The sequence below is a fragment of the Amphiura filiformis genome, chromosome 9 (genome assembly GCF_039555335.1).
Source record: "Amphiura filiformis chromosome 9, Afil_fr2py, whole genome shotgun sequence".
Lineage (NCBI taxonomy): Eukaryota > Metazoa > Echinodermata > Ophiuroidea > Amphilepidida > Amphiuridae > Amphiura > Amphiura filiformis.
Window position 1 is genome coordinate 57,024,275 of NC_092636.1, and position 20,669 is coordinate 57,044,943.

Genomic DNA, 20,669 nt, shown 5'->3' on the forward strand with positions numbered 1-20,669 from the left:
AGAAAATTAGAGTACAATATTTTACCGCATGTAGATTTAATGGAAACATGGTACCCCATTGCTACTGGATACGAGTTTCACTGGATCTTTTCTTAAGTAAGAATAACAATGTAGAAGACAAAATACCGAATTGCCCAGGGGTAACAGAGAACCAATCAACTACCTGTCATTGGTATAAGGTATTCCTGTAACAGACCAATAATACTTGTCAGTCTTGCTTATGTAGTATTACTTGCTGCATACATCCATGAACATTACATCTGTGGTTCCCTCCTTGTACTGTTATTTCAAGCGACTAACATTAAATAAAGGTCATAATGTCATTCTTTAGTCTTCCACATAATTCTGTTCGGTAGAGATGTATCGATTTTGATTGCAACGCCATAGCCAGAAGCAACTTCTCCAAACTCCCCTATTTTGCTGGTTGAATTATATGCAATATTGTATTCTATCCATCATCGTCTTTTGAACGTGGTATTAGATTTATAACTTGCATGTGATGTAATAAGCCAAAACGGCTTATGCTTACTCCATGTCGTTTTCAGTATTTTCTATAGCATTGTTTCATTTTTAAAAAGAGATGTCCTTTCTGTTTATCAGGTACAAAAATACAAAGCATCCAAGAGCATACAAAGAGGGACATAGAAAAAGATTTTGGTAGTTTAAAATAACATAATTTGAAATGATATGAGTGAGATAGTCAAGTTTTACAGTTTATGTAGTGGAAGTTGTGTTGATTTTGAGTGAAATTGAAGAACTGACTATCCAACGAGAAACTCTTAAACCAATATGTGCTATCTTATACATGAGAGCATGAAGGATGTATGATAACAGTGCCTTACAACTTCCCTCCTCAGTATAAAAGCAACATCTGCTTTGTTACTTTCAAGCAGATGCTGTCTTTTGCTTTGTAAGCAGATTGATTCACAATAATTGCTTTCCAGGAAAAAGTAGTCCGGCTGTTTACTTGTTTGCATTATGACGCACACCTCCAATGTGAAAGACAGTACAATGTTTTGTAATGGACTACTGTTGAAATCCATACACCCCGTATGGAACAAAAGGGTGTATATATTACAAATGGAATCACCCATTCAAGTTGCCCCATTTGCCCATTTGAAATTCACACTATCTGTTTTGAAGAATAGGGTCATGTCTTCTATAGGTGTATGGATTTCAACTGGAATAGCCCAACTTGTTCAGGCATTGGAGGACAGAAATAGAAAATAGATCAGCTCTGAGAAACTATATTTGAGATTCAGAGCTCAAAGCATTTGTTTCTTCAAGTAATAATGTACAAAATGCGTAACAATGAAATCTTATTTTCAAGTTTTTAAGAGCAAAAATCAAATCAGATATTTACACAAGTTTACACATAATTTTATATGCAGGTAAATCAAGTAAAATTCATATTGATATGCCGATAGAATTAAATTTTTAAGAAATGATAATGTTCAAGTACAAGTAAAAATGAAACGAACGTCCAATAACATGCATAATATCAATTAGTTCAATGTTGACAGATCATGGAGTTAAATCAATCGATTGGAAATTGAAAGTTTATAAATCTATACTTCACTCTGACTTGATGCAGTTCAAAGAACGTGTTGATTTACCGATGGAAGCAATTCCACCACTTTATTATAAATACATACTGATGAAACATGTATCTATACTAGCTAGAAATATTTTGCAGACTTTGGTTTGCCTGAAGGCATCCATGACTGAACCTAATTGCTACAAATTCTGAGCCGTGCAAGGAGGCGAAACTAGAAACGTCAAAAAAGGACACTTCAATTCGAGTACATTCTATTAGATGATGCATGTATGCTCTATCTAAGCTTAGGTTAACTAGGACGCATATTCTATTAATACAAATATGGAGCAGAAATTCAATTTCGGTTTACGTGTTTTCCTGCCGATGGTCTGAATTACCATTAAATAAAATCTGCGGCGAATAAAATATAAAGTAATATTTGTTTTGTTATGTCGTTGAATCATAAATGACAAAACACAATCGGTATTTTCCGCGCCAGGAAAGGCAAATTTGCCCAAAATCAAAAAGTTTAAATGATCATTATTATTAATCATGTTAAAGCCATAATGTACAATTTCCGTCAAATGTACATTTATTATTCTTTACCCTAAATATTGAAATAATATCAGTAATAAATGCCAGGAGGGATTTTTGATTTTTGTCCATTTTAATCCAAAATAACGGTAAAGTGAAAGCTATTTTGGCAGTTTTGTTCCATTGGTGGACGTATTATCGTAATACAGGTTTATTTCGAACTTGCACCGTTGACTGACATTGTAACAAATGGTGCCATGTGGGTATAAATTAGGACATGTGTAAATATTACACTATAAGCAGTAAATTAGGTTTAAAAAAGGCCCCGGAATTTCATATTATAAGATCGTATATTATAATTGTAACTAGCTCCGACAAAGAATGACAATTATAATAGTGGAGAAATTTGTGTCAAAGTTAAATATGTGTGACGTATAAAATTCAGATTATGATGTAAATTGAATAAGATTAAAAAGAAAAAGTATTTTTGTTTCAAAATGGGTTTCAATACTCCTCAATCGTGTAGCATAATGTTTGATTGCATTGTGATCGATTGTCTGAGTTGTTTTATGGTGATATAATGCAGTCGGCGGCAAGAAAAAGATAACCGTGTTAACACAACAAATTGCTTTTTTTCCTTCACATGTTGTGACGGAGAAGATTACTTCTCTTAGATTCCCCGTAGCCTCATGTCTCTGGACAATCTGGTCACGACACAAAAGTGGTTTAAGAGAACAGATTGGTTAAAGTGAAAGATTGGTTAAATATGGTTTGGTTATGTTGGCATATTGGTGTTCCATAATAGATGAAGATACATTTCAATTTCATAAACAACATAAAACACATACGAGTGGATATTCATACGTAGTGGTAGATAAAATGATTAAAGAGTTAAACTTCAACACTACACTATTTTTCGCTCACCTGGAACGTTTTCACTAGTTCGACTAGCGTCTTCAGCAGATGGTGATCATGCTGTGATGTGATGATATCTTGTCTACAATCGGGATATCCTTCACTGATGACGTCATATGATCGTAGACAAGATATTATCACAGCATCACCATCTGCTGAAGACGCTAGTCGAACTAGTGAAAATGTTCCAGGTGAGCGAAAAATAGTGTAGTGTTGAAATTAAACTCTTTAATCATAACATAAAACACATTTAGAATTCATCAGAGATTCCTGAGACAAATGTTTGTGTCAAATTCTTTGCCGATTACGGTTAAGAACTTGTAAACGTTTTGAAATTTTTACATTCCTTTTCATTTGTTATGCTGCAGAGGAAAATGTAAAGCTTTCCATAAAGATACCATTTCATATTTTTTTGTTAACAACATGAGTGTTTAGCAGCTTCCAGCGACCCAATAAATGTTATACAGACACATTTAGACACGAAAGAAGGTAGAAATAATAATAAAAAGGATAGCCTGCGGAGCTAGACTCCCCAATGGATCTGAGACGCAAATAATTAGTCATATGAAAGGCAACAGATAAAAAGCATTTGAAAACCTTCAAGACCAACTAATAGCTTGGTATTATGCCTTACATTGTTTGCTATTCAAGATATTGTAATGAGTTTTCTCATCTTGGCATGGTAATACTCGACATATGAAAATGTTGATTTTATTTTGAACATATGTGTTGGTATATCACCAAATTGACCAAAACAATTGAAATTACATTCATGTGTACATTGTATTTATCAGTATATATCATATAATTAGGAGCTTGACAGAGCTAACGGCGTACATCAAAATTCAAACTTGGGCGCAACTGTAGAACCCAATCATCCTAGCGACTAACATTTCAACAATAGCAAAGTTTCGTGTCTTTGTTTGTTTGTTTGTTTGTTTTATTTCTTCTTTAACATGGGATACTCAATCAGTTGAAAACATAATCATCTGTTCTTCCTTGAGGCCCAGGGCCTTTTAGAATGGCAATGATAATAAATTAAAATGTAATGTTTTAATTTTCGAAATTGTTTTCTTTGGCCCTGGTCGATCTGTTCATTTTACGATACCAACGAGAATGACGAGAGACCTTACAATTTCATCCCTGAAAACAACGTGTTCGTTAAGTTTGCACTGGTTGCATTAGGATCATCAGAAGAGGAGAAATCTACTCTTGGATAATAATTTTTGTTTTTATCTTTGCGCGCACACTTTATAGCACACCAGAGACTTGTCTTTATTACGCAAATTGCTCACGCAGGTCCGGATTGGAATTAAAAAAGTACCACAGCGATCTCTATCAAAGTCACTCTAGAGACGTATCACTGAAGGAATATGTGCAAAAGTATTGTTATTTCATCGACTACACTAAACCATACTTTGTATCGTAAGCGACCATGAAATAAGTAGAAAATAAACACATAGTACCTTTTTCTTTTCCCACTCCTTTTCTTATCTAGGAGGAGGTTGTTGAACTTGATCAGTTGAACTATGATCAATCAAGAAGTTAGGTCTAATAGAAAGGAAATACGTCTTGTATCCACATTTCATTGAAATTGAATCTTCATCGCATATATGTTATCTGTGCATGGGTTGACTATGGGATTTCGTGTTGTAACGGTAACCACGTTGGGAAATGGAATTGATATTCTAAAAATGTGAACAGAGGAATCTTGAAATTTAAGATGTGTGAAATTGAATCTAGAATGTTGAATTCTAGATAGATGAACAAATTCTATAATGGTTTGATTTTTGCACGTTTTTAGGCTTCTTGTCGTATTTAAACAATACAAAACAAAAAAGCAGAAATTATTGAACTTGGACTGTAGCTTTTACGGGCAAAACGGATAAAATACTATTGTTGTTGGTATGCATTTGTATTTATTTGAGAGTAGTTGTTTACAAAACATTTTGTATATCACTCTGTGCTTGTCAAATAAAACATTCGGACACCTTTTCTTTCCCTTAGAGATAACAAGTCGTGGATGTAATAACATGAATGCATATATGTCAGTTCCATTTCATAGATTTTCATCTACTTTTGACTGTCTCATAATGATGAGTGCTCACTAACTCGTGCTTCTAATACACCCGGCTATTTTCAGCAGCTCAAATGCAATAAAGGTCATAATGTCACCGATGTCTTATCTATAACATGGTGATATAGTAGTGCATCGATTTATGAAATTAACTCCGTGGCATCACGTCAAAATGTCGCTCCAAGGTACACTGGTGAATCAGTTAGCACAAGAGAGCCAACTCAACTTTGTGGTGTGTTTTTGATGTTATTGATGAGATTTTGCAATAAATATTGGAGAGTAAAACTTCAAAGAATTGTGATTTGAAACTAGTCTTTTGTTTTCTTAGGTGGTTATTTACCGACCGAGAAACGCTATTATTTAGAGTGTTGGACATGCATGTCTTAACAATGTACACGTAAGGCGGTTTGTTTTCGCATAAAAGTGAATAAACACTGCTGAATAACAAATCATATAAAACACGGTCGGATAACGTTTAGCAGTAGTGATAAAGTACAAGATAAGAAATAGTCGTTGTTCATAATAATGTATCGTCATTGCCGTGTAATTGTAAAAAGAGAAAAGACAAATGAGTTTGTGAGGTGTAAGGGAAGCCATTAACATCAAACGCAACCCCAGCACACTCAACAAGGACAAAGGCCGCCAACAGCTACCACCGGTCTACGAACCTGTTCTGTCACATGACATCGTCAGCTCGTCATGTGACAACCCAGATCAATAACCAGTTTACATCAGTATGAAAAAGACACAGAGTCGTCGTGTCGAAAGCTCACGTAAGTGAACAAAATAGTTGTGTGTATCGGTTTAAAATTCTACCAATACAAATGAGTTTCTTTTTTTGTGTGTCTTTCAGCATACTTTAAAGATAATTTGCCAACAACATAACCAACAGCTCAACAATTAGGTAAGTAAGACAACACTGTATGTGTTCAAGATATTACACATCCAATACATATATACCACGAAGTTGAACAATAGCAAAGCAATTGAGACGGCAAAGTAGACTGTGTATGCTTTCTAAGTTCAATGGTTCACCATTACAAACCAATAACGAATAGAAATATCTCATTAAAGAAGAAGTCGTTTAAGATTTGTTATTAAGAACTTGACGCGACGCCAATTTATTACTGGTCATTACAGACATAGATGATATTATAAGTCACCTTGTTTGTATTAGGAAAAAAAAAAAACAAGTCCACATGTGGTGATTGAGAGCAAATATTTGACATTCATGAATGTCTTCTTAAAACCCAGGTATTTCTGTGACACATTTGAATTACAAATGTTTTTTACTTGCTTATGCATTGCTTGTCTTTATCACTTAACCATTATGTGTGTCTAATCAAATAATATACTAAGTACAAGAAAGTTTTATTTGACGTGAAAATGTATTGCCGTTATTGCGTAACTATAGTTTGCTTCCCTTTCTTTATTATATTATGTTGTATTTTTAAGACGTTTGTAAAGCGCATTGAAAGCTTTTGTGATGTAATGCGCTATGAAGTACTTCCAATTATTATTATTATTATTATTATTATTATTATTATTATTATTATTATTATTATTATTATTATTATTATTATTATTATTATTATTATTATTATTATTATTTATCATAGCATGATTCAACATTCGTAAGCCTTTTGGTTAAGCATCATACTTCCGTGTCGTAACGTAAAACAACACCAAAACGTGACCATGAAACGCCTATGAGAAACAGTCCTATGTATGTCCAATTAGTGTATAAAACCACACAAGACAGGCACCTTAACTCCTCTTGGTGACACCATTCAAGCGTTAATATGGTAGCATTCTGTTACTGCTACACGAAGAGAAGGGTTGAATATCCCTTATGTATTTGCTAATCTTTAATTTACACGACACCATCACATAAAACAGGACTTTAAGAGTGTCTCCTGGGTTTGGCATATAATATCGCTTTTCCTGGAGTTCAAAAAACGGGCGGACGTTGAACATAATTAAGTGCATATCTTTACATCGTGGCACTAAATCGTCTCCCAAAATGTCATAGGATGACATAGTTTTTAACATCTAAGTTCGATGGTATTACGTCTCTATTACGCATAATACTAAAAAAAAAGTGTAGGAATTTACTTATCATTACATTTTTAGTCATGGTTTTCGTTGCAAACTTTGGATGGTTTGTCGTAGTGCAGACATCGTCTAATACTATAAGCTTGAAATAGATACTGCTGTTGTGATAGAACGATTCCTACTGCCTTCGGCGAATTTGGTGCAAAGATTGGGAAATCAAATCGAAGCTCAAGTCGTAAGACTTAAAACATATGTAATATAAGTAGTTCAAATCAAAGACACCTTATCACTTATAATACGTTGGTGAAATACATATTCATGAAAATTTAATAACAACTCAGTTTAATGTGGATACGTTTAGTCACAAGCTTTGCAGATCCACAGTAGTATAGGCTCAGATTCCATTTACGCACCTGGCACGGGTACACGTAAAAGTCAAATAAAATCATAATATCCTGAAAACTACACAGGAAAACCTATGAATATGAAATCACCGTTTTGAGTGATATTTTGTTGTTGCAATAGGTCACATAAGAACTTAATTGTTTTTTCTTATTTGCTAGTTGCATTCTATACTAAGTAATTAATAAAATACATATCATACTATCGTGTTACATTTTGTATATTTTTCATCAATAATTGACTTGGTTTGAGGACAAGAACAATAGAGTACAGCATGTAGATTTCCACATGTAGAATCAATGTAAATACGGTACCCCATCGCCACTGGATACGTGTTTCACTGGATCTTTTCATAAGTAAGAATAACAATGTAGAAGACAAAAATACCGAATTGCCCAGGGGTAGTAGAGAACCAATCAGCTACCTGTCATTGGTATAAGGTATTCCTGTAACAGACCAATAATACTTGTCAGTCTTGCTTATGTAGTATTACTTGCTGCATACATCCATGAACATTGCATTTGTGGTTCCCTCCTTCTACTGTTATTGGAAGCGACTAACATTAAATAAAGGTCATAATGTCATTCTTTAGTCTTCTACATAATTCTGTTCGGCAGAGATACATCGATTTTGATTGCAACGCCATAGCCAGAAGCAACTTCTCAAAACTCCCCTATTTTGCTGGTTGAATTATATGCAACTCATGTTATTGGGTTTATAACTTGCACGTGATGTAATACGCCAAAGAAACGTATGCTTACTGCATATCGTTATTTGTTCTTTCCATAGAAAAAGATTTTCTTTCTCAAAAAATACACGGCGTTCAAAGGAGGGGATGGTGGTACGTAGTTTAAAAAACGTAATTTGGAAAGATATGAGTGAGATAGTTGTGCAGTTTATTTAGTCCAAGTTGTGTTGATTTTGAGTGAAATTGAAGTACTGACTATCCATCGAGAAACTCTTAAACCAATATGTGATGCAATCAAGCAAAATGAGTCGGATGTCGGGAATATTGATTTTGAGATATAACCAATAATAGTCTTCAACTTTATTTGTATTTTGTTGTTCCGAGCAACACTAATATGGCCATAACTCTGGAACCATAAGTCTAATTATGATGTGAGTTTCAGCGAAATAAAGCTCTTAAAATGGCTCATGTAATGAGATTGAAAACTGAATTTTGATCGACATCAGACTCGACTTTTCACCATTTTGCTTGATCGCATCACATATGTGCTGTCTTATACATAAGAACATGAAGGACGTATGATAACAGTGCTTCCCTCCCCAGTATAAATGCAATATCTGCTTTGTTACTTTCAAGCAGATGCTTTCTTTTACTGTTTGAGCAGATTGATTCAAAATATTATCTTTCCAGGAAAAGCATGCTTTGTTGTGTACTTGCAAATATTTCATTTTGACTTTGATGTTTTGTAATGTGTCCACAAATACTGCGTTTACTTGCTTTACTTTACTTACTTGGGGATAAATATAGATAATGGATCCGCTCTGTGAACTTATATTTGAGATTCTGAAATCAAGTAAACATTTTGTCTTCTTTGTGTCCACGTGTTTACAGATAATTAAAAAATCACATTCTTTTGCCGATAGAATTGAATTGTCAAGAAATGATATGTTCTAATATACTAGTAAAATGTAACTGACGCCCATTAACATACATAACCTGACGATCGAAAAGTTTATAAATCTATACTTCTTGCAGTTAAAAGAACGTGTTGTTTTACCGATGTAAGCAATTCCCCCACTTTAAAATACCTACTGATGAAACATGTATTTATACTAGCTAGAAATATATCGCAGGCTTTGATTTGCCTGAAGGCATCCATGACTGAACCTAATTGCTACAAATTCTGAGCCAAGCAAGGAGGCGAAACTAGAAACGTCAAAAAAGGACACTTCAATTCGAGTACATTCTATTAGATGATGCATATATGCTCTATCTAAGCTTAGGTGAACTAGGACGCATATTCTACTAATACAAATATGAAGAAGAAATTCAATTTCGTTTTACGTGTTTTCCTGCCGATGGTCTGAATTACCATTGAATGTAGCAGTGCCGAATAAATATAAAAGTAAGTAATATTTGTTTGGTTATTGTCTTTGACAAACACAAAAGGTACGCAAAAAGTTACAATGATCATATTGTTAATCATGTTGAAGCCATATTGAACGATTTCTACAAAATTTTAAAAACTGTGTTAGAAAGGATTTCTGTCCATTTTAAGCCGAGTTAATAACGAGATGAGGTGAAAGAACCCCACTGGCTACAAACGCAACCAATTTTGGCATATTCCATCTAGGTATAAGTTTGGACATGGTATATAAAATGCAGATTTTGATATAAATTGAATATGATCAAATGAAAAAAAAAGAAGATTTAAAGTAAATATATTTCTCACAAAATGTGTTTCAATATTCTCAATTTTCTCATCTTGTTGCATAATGTTTTATAGTGTTGTGATCGATCGTCCGAGTTATTTTTATGCTGATATAATTTAGTCGACGGCAAGAAAAAGATAACCGTGTTGACATAACAGATTGCTTTTTCTTACACATGTTGCGAATAAGAAGATTATTCCCCGAAGCCGCACATCTCTGGTCAATTATATCAAGACTCAAAAGTGGTTTAAGAGAATAGATTGGTTAAAGTGAAAGATAAAGTAAAGTGAAATATGGCTTGGTTATATTGACATATGTGATGCGATCAAGCAAAATCAGTCGGAACTCGGCAATAATAAATTTTCAGTTTCTTACAGGATAGTAAAAAACATTTACACAGCTGGATTTTGCAGAAAACCCCACTGAAATTGAACAACCAGTTCCAAAGATATGAGCAATTAAAGAGTTTCCAAAACAATAAGAAACAAAAGGAAACATTTCCTTTATTTGGCTATATCTCAAAATCAATATTTCCGAGTTCCGACTGATTTTGCTTGATCGCATCACATATTGGTGTTCCATTATAGATGAAGATAAACTTCAATTTCATAATGAACATAAAACACATTTAGAATTCATCAAACATTATAATTGTGCCATGGTATTTGCTGATCAGGGTATAGAGCTTGTATTCTGCTTCTTGAGGGGAAAAAAAGATTGCTCATCTATCATGTTTTCTTTTGTTATGTAGTAGAGGAAAATTTCCACAAAGATGCCACGTCGTATTTTGTTAACAAAATGAGTGTTTAGCTGCTTCCAGCGACCCAATAAATGTTGTACAGAAACAATTTAGAAACGAAAGAAAGTAGAAATAACTATAGTAAAAAGGATAGCCTGCGGAGCTAGACTACCCAATGGATCTGAGACGCAAAGAATTAACAACATGAAAGGCAACAGATAAAAAGTATTTGTAAACCTTCAAGACCAACTAATAGCTTTGCATTTTGCTTACATTGCTTGCTTTTCAAGGTATTGTAATGAATTGTCTTGGTATGGTAATACTCGACATATGAAAATGGTGATTTCATTCTGAATTTTCAAATGTGTTTTCTATATTACCAAATTGACCAATTACATTCATGTTTACATTGCCGGTATGTATTCATTTATATTATGCTCCGGAGCTTGAATTGGTTAGCAGCGTATTCAAATTATTGGGATACTTTAGTATTATCCTTTTTCCTGTGGGCACAAAATATGACGAAATCTGGAAGTCTGAAATGCAAGCTAACTTAATGTTAATAAAAACAAACATGCGCACACGACTGTGACACAACTTTAGAACCAATCATCCTGAAGGTATCAGCAATATTATTATATATAATAAATTATAACGTTATTTAAAGATTGCTTTCTTTTGCTTTTGTGGATCAGATCATTTTAAAATACTCTCAAGCGACCTTACAAATATTATCCCTGTTAACCAAATTTTGATTAAGTTTACACTACTGGTTGCATGTAGATTATCAGGAGAAGGGAAAGTTACTCTAGAATAATACATTACGTTATTTTGTCTTTGCGCGCACACTTTAAAAGCACACCAGAGACATGTCTTTATTACGCAAATTGCTCACGCAGGTCGGATTGAAATTAAATCCCGCCAAAGAAAACTTTATCAAATTTACTCTAGAGACGTATCACTGATAGACTATGTGCAAGAGTATTGTTATTTCATCGACTACACTACACCATACTTTGTATTGAAAGCAAGCATGAAGGAAGTAGATATTAAGCATATTTGTTACCCTTTTTTCTTTCCCGCCTTCTTTCTTATCTACGAGGTTGTTGAACTTGATCAGTTGAACTATGATCAATCAAGAAGTTAAGTCTAATAGAAAGGAAATACGTCTTGTATCCACATTTCATTGAAATTGAATCTTCGTCGCATGTATATATGTTATCTGTGCATGGGTTGACTATGAAACTTCATGATGCAACGGTAACCGCGTTGGAAAATGACACCGATATTCTTAAATGTGTACAAAGGAATCTTGGATTCTAAAAACGTGTGCAATTGAATCTAGAATGTTAAGTTCTAGCATATTCCGGGTTCTAGATAGGTGAACAAACGCTACAATGGTTTGATTTTATCGTGGTTTTATGTCGTTGAAACAATGCACATGATTGAATTCTGACCAGATGGAGAGAACAATAGGTATAATTTGTCTTGAATTGTTACCTTTACACTCAATATTAAAAAATAAAACTGTTGTTGACTTGTATTTATATGAGAGTAATTGTGTACTAGTATTATGATAAAGAGTTTGTAGATCACTCTGTCAATCAAGCTTTCGGACACTTTTCTTTCTCCTAGCGATAACAAGTCGTGGATGTAATACCATGAATGCATATGTCATTTCCATTTCATAGATATTCATCTTCTTGTTACTGTCTCACGATAATGAGAGCTCACCAACTCGTGCTTCTAATACACCCGGCTATTTTTAGCAGCTCTAATGCAATAAATGTCATAATGTCACTTGTGTCTTATCTATAACAGGGTCAGGTAGTAGTGCATAGGTTCATGAAATCATCTCCATGGCATCATTTTAAAATGCCGCTCCGGGGGTATTGATATTGAATCAGTTGGCACAAGATATTTGTTTGTGTTTTGTTGAGATTTTGCAATAACTAAGGCTTCAATGAATTAAGATTTTGATCTTTGGCTTCCTCAGTCTGGTGGTTATTTTAAAAATGTATCGTCATCACTGTGTGATATTGTAAAAAGAAATCAACACACCCTGTTTTCATGTTTGTCAGCATACATTCAAAATACTTTGCCGACAACATAACCAACAGCTCAACAATAATTCGTAAGCAAGATAATAATGTAGATGTTTAAGCCATGACAATATCGGCATAAAAATAGAATGTGCCACAGGTTGAACAATAGCAGAGTAAGAAAAGACAGCAAAGTAGTGTTGCATGCTTTGGGCTTCTACACACCAGGTTCAACAACAAAAAAGTAAGTTAAACAGTCAGGCAGATTTTCTAGTCTTAAGTTTTAACACCACCTCGACATGGTTGTTTGGTGGTATGTGAAATTGAATCATTTTAAAGAAAAGTTGAACAATGATGGCACTATTTGTCTAAAATCTCGTTTGCATCTTTACAAGAGTAGACACTTGTAAGATGGTATTAGAACATCAGCAAACAGACTAACAAATGACAAGGGAGTTTTCAAAAAAACTTTTCCTGCCGATGGTCTGAATTACCATTGAATGAAGCAGTGCCGAATAAATATAAAAGTAAGTAATATTTGTTTGGTTATTGTCTTTGACAAACACAAAAGGTACGAAAAATTTTACCAATGATCATATTGTTAATCATGTTGAAGCCATATTGAACGATTTCTGCAAAATTTTAAAAACTGTTAGAAAGGATTTCTGTCCATTTTAAGTCGAGTTAACGAGATGAGGTGAAAGAACCCCACTGGCTACAAACGCAACCAATTTTGGCATATTCCATCTAGGTATAAGTTTGGACATTGTATATAAAATGCAGATTTTGATATAAATTGAATAAGATCAAATGAAAAAAAAAGAAGATTTAAAGTAAATATATTTCTCACAAAATGTGTTTCAATATTCTCAATTTTCTCATCTTGTTGCATAATGTTTTATAGTGTTGTGATCGATCGTCCGAGTTGTTTTTATGCTGATATAATTTAGTCGACGGCAAGAAAAAGATAACCGTGTTGACATAACATATTGCTTTTTCTTACACATGTTGCGAATAAGAAGATTATTCCCCGAAGCCGCACATCTCTGGTCAATTATATCAAGACTCAAAAGTGGTTTATGAGAATTCCTCAGTCTGGTGGTTATTTTAAAAATGTATCGTCATCACTGTGTGATATTGTAAAAAGAAATCAACACACCCTGTTTTCATGTTTGTCAGCATACATTCAAAATACTTTGCCGACAACATAACCAACAGCTCAACAATAATTCGTAAGCAAGATAATAATGTAGATGTTTAAGCCATGACAATATCGGCATAAAAATAGAATGTGCCACAGGTTGAACAATAGCAGAGTAAGAAAAGACAGCAAAGTAGTGTTGCATGCTTTGGGCTTCTACACACCAGGTTCAACAACAAAAAAAAGCAAGTTAAACAGTCAGGCAGATTTTCTAGTCTTAAGTTTTAACAACACCTCGACATGGTTGTTTGGTGGTATGTGAAATTGAGTCATTTTAAAGAAAAGTTGAACAATGATGGCACTATTTGTCTAAAATCTCGTTTGCATCTTTACAAGAGTAGACACTTGTAAGATGGTATTAGAACATCAGCAAACAGACTAACAAATGACAAGGGAGTTTTCAAAAAACTTTTTTTCATGAAATGTAAGGTATAACACATATTATTTGGCTAATTTAAATAAAAAAATATATGTAAATAGCGCCCTCAATTTGCACACAAATGTACAGTGTATAGAGTTTAAATTACTTCAAAAAAGCAGAAACAGATGAATACTTTGATATAGAAACAAAAATCTATGTTAAAAATTGTTACAAAATGTATGTGTATTTTCAGTTTATTAGTGTGATAGATGTTGGTATTATTCAGGTCTAGAATTGAACATTATAATAATGTTTTGTTAGAAAAATCAATAATTAATCACATGAAACAACCGTGTCGAGGTTGGGGGTAGTTGTTGAGGCCCAGGTACACACCTTTGTTCATTTTATAATATATTTTGATATTATGGATATGGAACTTCATATAATGATTTTATATCATTTCTAGGGATAAATACCGCAAAAATATGACATCATTTTAAGCCAAATTTGAGATATGTGTTTGTTAAAGAGGAGGACATTTTATAGGGAAAATCCAGAGTGGGGTTGCAACTACAACCTTCGTTTGAAGGGGGTTAATGCAAGTAATAAGACTTACCATCATATTCAAACATAGCAACAGTAAGCAAGTTTGGCAGTAAAGCAAACTTCCCAGTCTTTGGAGATCCACTCAAACTACCTAGATCAACCACAAAAGGAAGTAAGAATGTAAGGTTAACCTTCAAGTTAAATGTGGACACATAAAAACAACAAGAAAAAAAGTAGACTATCCTGTCTTTGGATAAACACACTAAAATACATCCACATCATAGTATATACAACAACAATGAAGCAAGTAGGAGTCTAAGGTTGACACTCAGTTTTATATATATTTTAGGCTATCCATACACCAAATCTTTTGCACACAAATTACTCACCACCACAACCATGCCAACAGATCAACATCAATTAAGCAAATACGACAATAACGCAGACTTTTCTCTCTTTGGAAAGTCTGCTTTATTTGGAAAGTCTGATTTACACACAAATACTTCGGAACTACTGTAGAGTTCTGTAGATTTAATAAAATTAAAGCAAGTAAAACAGACAATCGAAAACACCACAAAAATAATCATTACTAGCGGCAGCAGTATTAGCAAGCAAGCAGCTTAACGGTTTTTCAAGGTTAAAGACCACTAATTATGTATTACACGGGTTTCAATGGGAAAATGCCTAATTTCGGGTGGAATTTTCTCATATTCAGAACTCTCACAGTTCAATGCCACTAATATCAGGTGAAACTATATGATTTAGATGCCAAATGATCAAAAAATTCAACATAGGTTGACCTGAGACTTTTCTTGTTTTAACGCACTGAACCGTAAACACCTTAAAATGACAGTGCGCCCTCGAAGCAGATAGTTACAATATGATAGGGCGAATGTTTACTAAAAAACCGAAACCGTGCGTATGAATTTTGGTACTATTACAACAAAAATGTCATATAATGAGAGAAAATGTACCATTTTGAAGCATCAAACTCTAAAAAGTACTTTGTTGGCTATATAACTTGATCAATTTCATCGATTTTAATGCAGTCTTTTCGAATGCCATGAAAACAAATAGTTCCTCGTCGTATTTCAATGTATCGCCCAGGCCTATTAGTGGTCTTTAACCTTATAAAGCAACAATAATTATTTGCATGCACTGAACAAAATCCCTTATACAGGTACATGCATGCAAGCGAAGAACAATTATTATTAAAAGCGATCACATTGAAGGGATATGTGGAAATGTGGGATACATTACGCACAATCGTGGTATACACATGGTATAACGTGGAATGAACTACCGTAGAAGCCTACAAATACCGACGACTACCTGTTAAAAATACCCAACTACCTCGGCCTATTTGATTAAAGGGTAATATTATTATTACATATGTACAGGTGGCATTCCATTTTACTTTCATCGGCGATATGTATATTGATTCAGTATGGTCTACGTCAAGGTATCAACGTATTAAATGAAACAGGTGATTTATAATTTTTTTTTGTACCAGGTGCATTTTGGTTCATATTAAATTAGACCTTCCAGCCTTTATTTTTGATATCACATTTGTTATAGTCTTTGACTCAAGGGCATTGACTCTACTTCCACAATCTCATGGAAACGGGAAAGATTAACCTCCTTTTTAAGTGTCACCTTAAAGTGGAACAGAATAATAAGATGTGATACGTGCCAATCCACAGCCACTTCCGGTCAATGTCAAGATGTTTGGTCAAGGTCAAAGGGAGCTCTGTTAACCTATAAATATTTTCCTAAAGGAAACATATTCTTGATTGTTATTCATATTAACAAATAATAAAGATCAATGTTCGCAAAACAACAATACATGAATTAAGAAACTCATGTTAAAATAATGAAAAGGAAATAAAATATGTATTCATCTGTCTTTAGCAGCAAAGAGCTTGAACGAAATCTTCACTTTACTACTTCTCATAAGCAGGAGAAACAAGAGACGTTCAAAAAGGACTCTTCAATTGGAGTAGACTTATTTTCCTCCTAGAAACCAACATGTACTGGTCTGCTTTACGTTTTTCAATTCTTTTACTTCTGACTTGAAAAATTGATGCAGAATAGAATCCGACATTTAAAAAATACAATGTGCTCGTAGATGTCAATAAACTTTTTCATTTCCACTGAAGCAGCAGATGAATATGTTTCTAAAATGTTAAAAGGCAATTTTGGAAATAGGGGAAGCTTAAAGTCATTGCTGGTTATTTATTTGCGAACATCACAGCGAGAAGGGAGTTTCACTTTATATGAGTATTATGGAACCCATATGAACCTTCCCAGCCGATGGAAACTCGTGAAATTGAAGATGACTAACTGACTATTAAATTAGGTTTGTCGATAAAATCTTCAATCATGAGATTGGAATTACCGAGGAATCTTTTTCGATAAGAGCATAACATAATTATATTTACTTAGATGATTGGTACAGATACGTTGTACTGGTTACCATGGGAACCGAGTGTTACAGGAGGAATTTATTTTGGGATGCACATCAATTTTAGGAGTTCAAAGTACTTTAAAGAGGTGTTATACATAAATGTGTTTCTATTTTGTTTTTCTAAAGTGCATGTTAATGTCAATACCACTTTAGAACCATATGACACTGCTGAACTCTCGTTGCAAATTTAAGAGTCTGCTGAGGATAAATATGTTTGTTTACCTTTTGTCTCGATTCAAGCTGCTTAGAAAAATAATAACTGAAATCAAATAATTGATTTAACTATTACATTTATTTAACCTTCAATTAACATGTTCTTTTGCTAAGTAATGCTTCAACATGGTTATGTAAATTGTTCAGAATGAAAACCATTGATACTTAAAAGCTGCAGTCAACAGGAATGGACTTATAACATTAAGGACCTATTGACCATCGTGACAATCGTTAAATAGCCTTTTGCCAAGTAAACTACCTGGAATTACAAAATTCATTCAATAAACATAGGCCATAGTGGTCATAATTGGATTTTATAGTGCTAGTAAAACACTAGCGCGGGTTAAAATGTCCCCAATGTATTTGTTCATCTTTAATTCATATGTCATTTTATCGTGGAACGTGGCTTTTAGCACGCCTCATGGGACTCAATGCCATGGTTAGATTGTTAACGATGGCTGTTGGCTTGCCGAGTGGACAATGCAAGGGAATAAAATGAACAGTAAGTCTCAATAGTATAAATCAAAAGCTAGAGATAATTAATGTCATGTCAACAATCAAAAATATACAATGGCCAAGCTTAAGTTAAAACATAAACCCCGGCAATAAACTCTCTTTATCAGTGACATTGAAACCATTTTAAAAACAATTTCCAGTTGCAATTCATACACCTTCTAAATTACCTTAATCTGGCACAGACAGAGGGGCATAGATTGAAATGGAGTCACCCTATATCAGGTTGTGGAAGATTAAGGTCATGTCTTCCAAATGGATTTCAACGGGAATAATCCAATAGACCAAATAGTTTACTTAAACAATTAAATTGGGTACACTTATGGGTGATAAAAACAGCATAAAGAAGGTATAGAGAAAGTCAGCATCCGAAATTCTGTAATATCTGTTAATCTATATGTGTTAATTTCCTAAAGGAAACATCTTGATTGTTGCCCATATTAACAAATAATAAAAATCAATATTCGTAAAACAACAATACATGAATTAGGAAACTCATGTTAAAATAATGAAAAGGAAATACAATATGAATTTATCTGTCTTAGCAGCGAAGAGCTGGAACGAAATCTTCACTTTACTACTTCTCATAAGCAGGAGAAACAAGAGACCTTTCTTCAAATTGGAGTACACTTATTTCCTCCTGGAAACCAACATGTACGGGTCTGCTTTACGTTTTTGAATTATTTTACTTCTGACTTGAAAAATTGATGCAGAATAGAATCCGACATTTTAAAAATGCAATGCGCTCGTAGATGTCGATAAGCTTTTTCATTTCCACTAAATCAGCAGATGAATATGTTCTAAAATGTTAAAAGGCAATTTTGGAAATAGGGGAAGCTTACAGCCATTGCTGGTTATCTATTTGCGAACATCACAGCGAGAAGGGAGTTTCACATTATGAAACCCATATGAACCTTCCCAGCCGATGGAAACTCGTGAAATTGAAGATGACTAACTGACTATTAAATTAGGTTTGTCGATAAAATCTTCAATCATGAGATTGGAATTACCGAGGAATCTTTTTCGATAAGAGCATAACATAATTATATTTACTTAGATGATTGGTACAGATACGTTGTACTGGTTACCATGGGAACCGAGTGTTACAGGAGAAATTTATTTTGGGATGCACATCAATTTTAGGAGTTCGATGTACTTTAAAGAGGTGTTATACATAAATTTGTTTCTATTTTGTTTTTCTTAAGTGCATGTTAATGTCAATACCACTTGAGAACCATATGGCACTGCTGAACTCTCGTTGCAAATTTAAGAGTCTGCTGACGATAAATATGTTTGTTTACCTTTTGTCTCGATTCAAGCTGCTTAGAAAAATAATAATTGAAATCAAATAATTGATTTAACTATTACATTTATTTAACCTTCAATTTACATGTTCTTTTGCTAAGTAATGCTTCAACATGGTTATGTAAATTGTTCAGAATGAAAATTATTGATACTTAAAAGCTGCAGTCAATAGGAATGGACATGTAACATTAAGGACCTATTGACCATCGTGACAATCGTTAAATAGCCTTTTGCCAAGTAAACTACCTGGAATTACAAAATTCATTCAATAAACATAGGCCATAGTGGTCATAATTGGATTTTATAGTGCTAGTAAAACACTAGCGCGGGTTAAAATGTCCCCAATGTATTTGTTCATCTTTAATTCATATGTCATTTTATCGTGGAACGTGGCTTTTAGCACGCCTCATGGGACTCAATGCCATGGTTAGATTTTTAACGATGGCTGTTGGCTTGCCGAGTGGACAATGCAAGGGAATAAAAATGAGCAGTAAGTCTCAATAGTATAAATCAAAAGCTAGGGATAATAAATGTCATGTCAACAATCAAACATATACAATGGCCAAGCTTAAGTTAAAACAGTAAACCCCGACATTAAACTCTCTTTACCAGTGGCATTGAAACTATTCTAAAAACAATTTCCAGTTGAAATTCATACACCTCCTATGGAAGAATTACCTTAATCTGGAACAGAGGAGGGGGTGTAGATTCAAAAGGAGTCACCCATTTAGGTTGTGGCAGATTAAGGTCATGTCTTTCATTTGGATTTCAATTGAAACAACTCAATAGACCAAATAGTTTACTTAAACAATTAAGGGTCAATATTCTTATTTATATATTTCAAAGATGGACTGATATTGACCCAATCCCCTAAGGAGAAACCCTTGACTTCGCATATTGTCAAATGTGCCCCTAAAAGCTACTATTAATCAGGACAAAATATGATGCTTTTTGGGAAAAACGATTTTGGAAAATTCTGATAGGTGGCAAAGCAGCAAAAAGTAGGTATAGAGAAAGTCAGCATCCGAAAGTCTGTGCGGCACATCCCCGTGCAATTATTTTCGAATAACCCCCTCCTCTGGTTCCTCATAGGCTACACATTTTGACAAATGTGAGTTTTATTAAAGGTTTGTCAATTAGTTATCTTCGTGCTCCATTTCATTTAGTTTTTAGTTTTTATGGTGTTAAAACTTAAATATTATTTTGATTTTGTGATGACTTGTTTTGTCGGCCATGCTCGTCTAAAGAAGGGACTTTGATATTTTGCTATTTGATATTTCGCGTGGTGTTTACCATCCTGTAAGTGTTTTGAAGTAGAAATTCGCCGCCCTCTTGAGACTTTAAATTATGTCCGATTATCAC

The 20,669-nt window shown here is 33.8% G+C and overlaps 1 protein-coding gene across 2 annotated transcripts in view; it reads left to right on the plus strand.

Moving 5' to 3' along the window:
- The window catches only part of LOC140161217 (uncharacterized), a 194,576-nt gene that overhangs the window by 60,685 nt on the left and 113,222 nt on the right, over window positions 1-20,669 (plus strand). Inside the window, exon 2 of one of the 2 annotated variants that reach the window (XM_072184669.1) lies at window positions 5,917-5,967. The gene's annotated coding sequence lies outside the window, so the exon portion shown is untranslated. Of the gene's footprint in view, window positions 1-5,916; window positions 5,968-13,872; window positions 13,929-20,669 lie in introns of those variants that run through there. The other variant, XM_072184670.1, reaches the window with a different exon arrangement.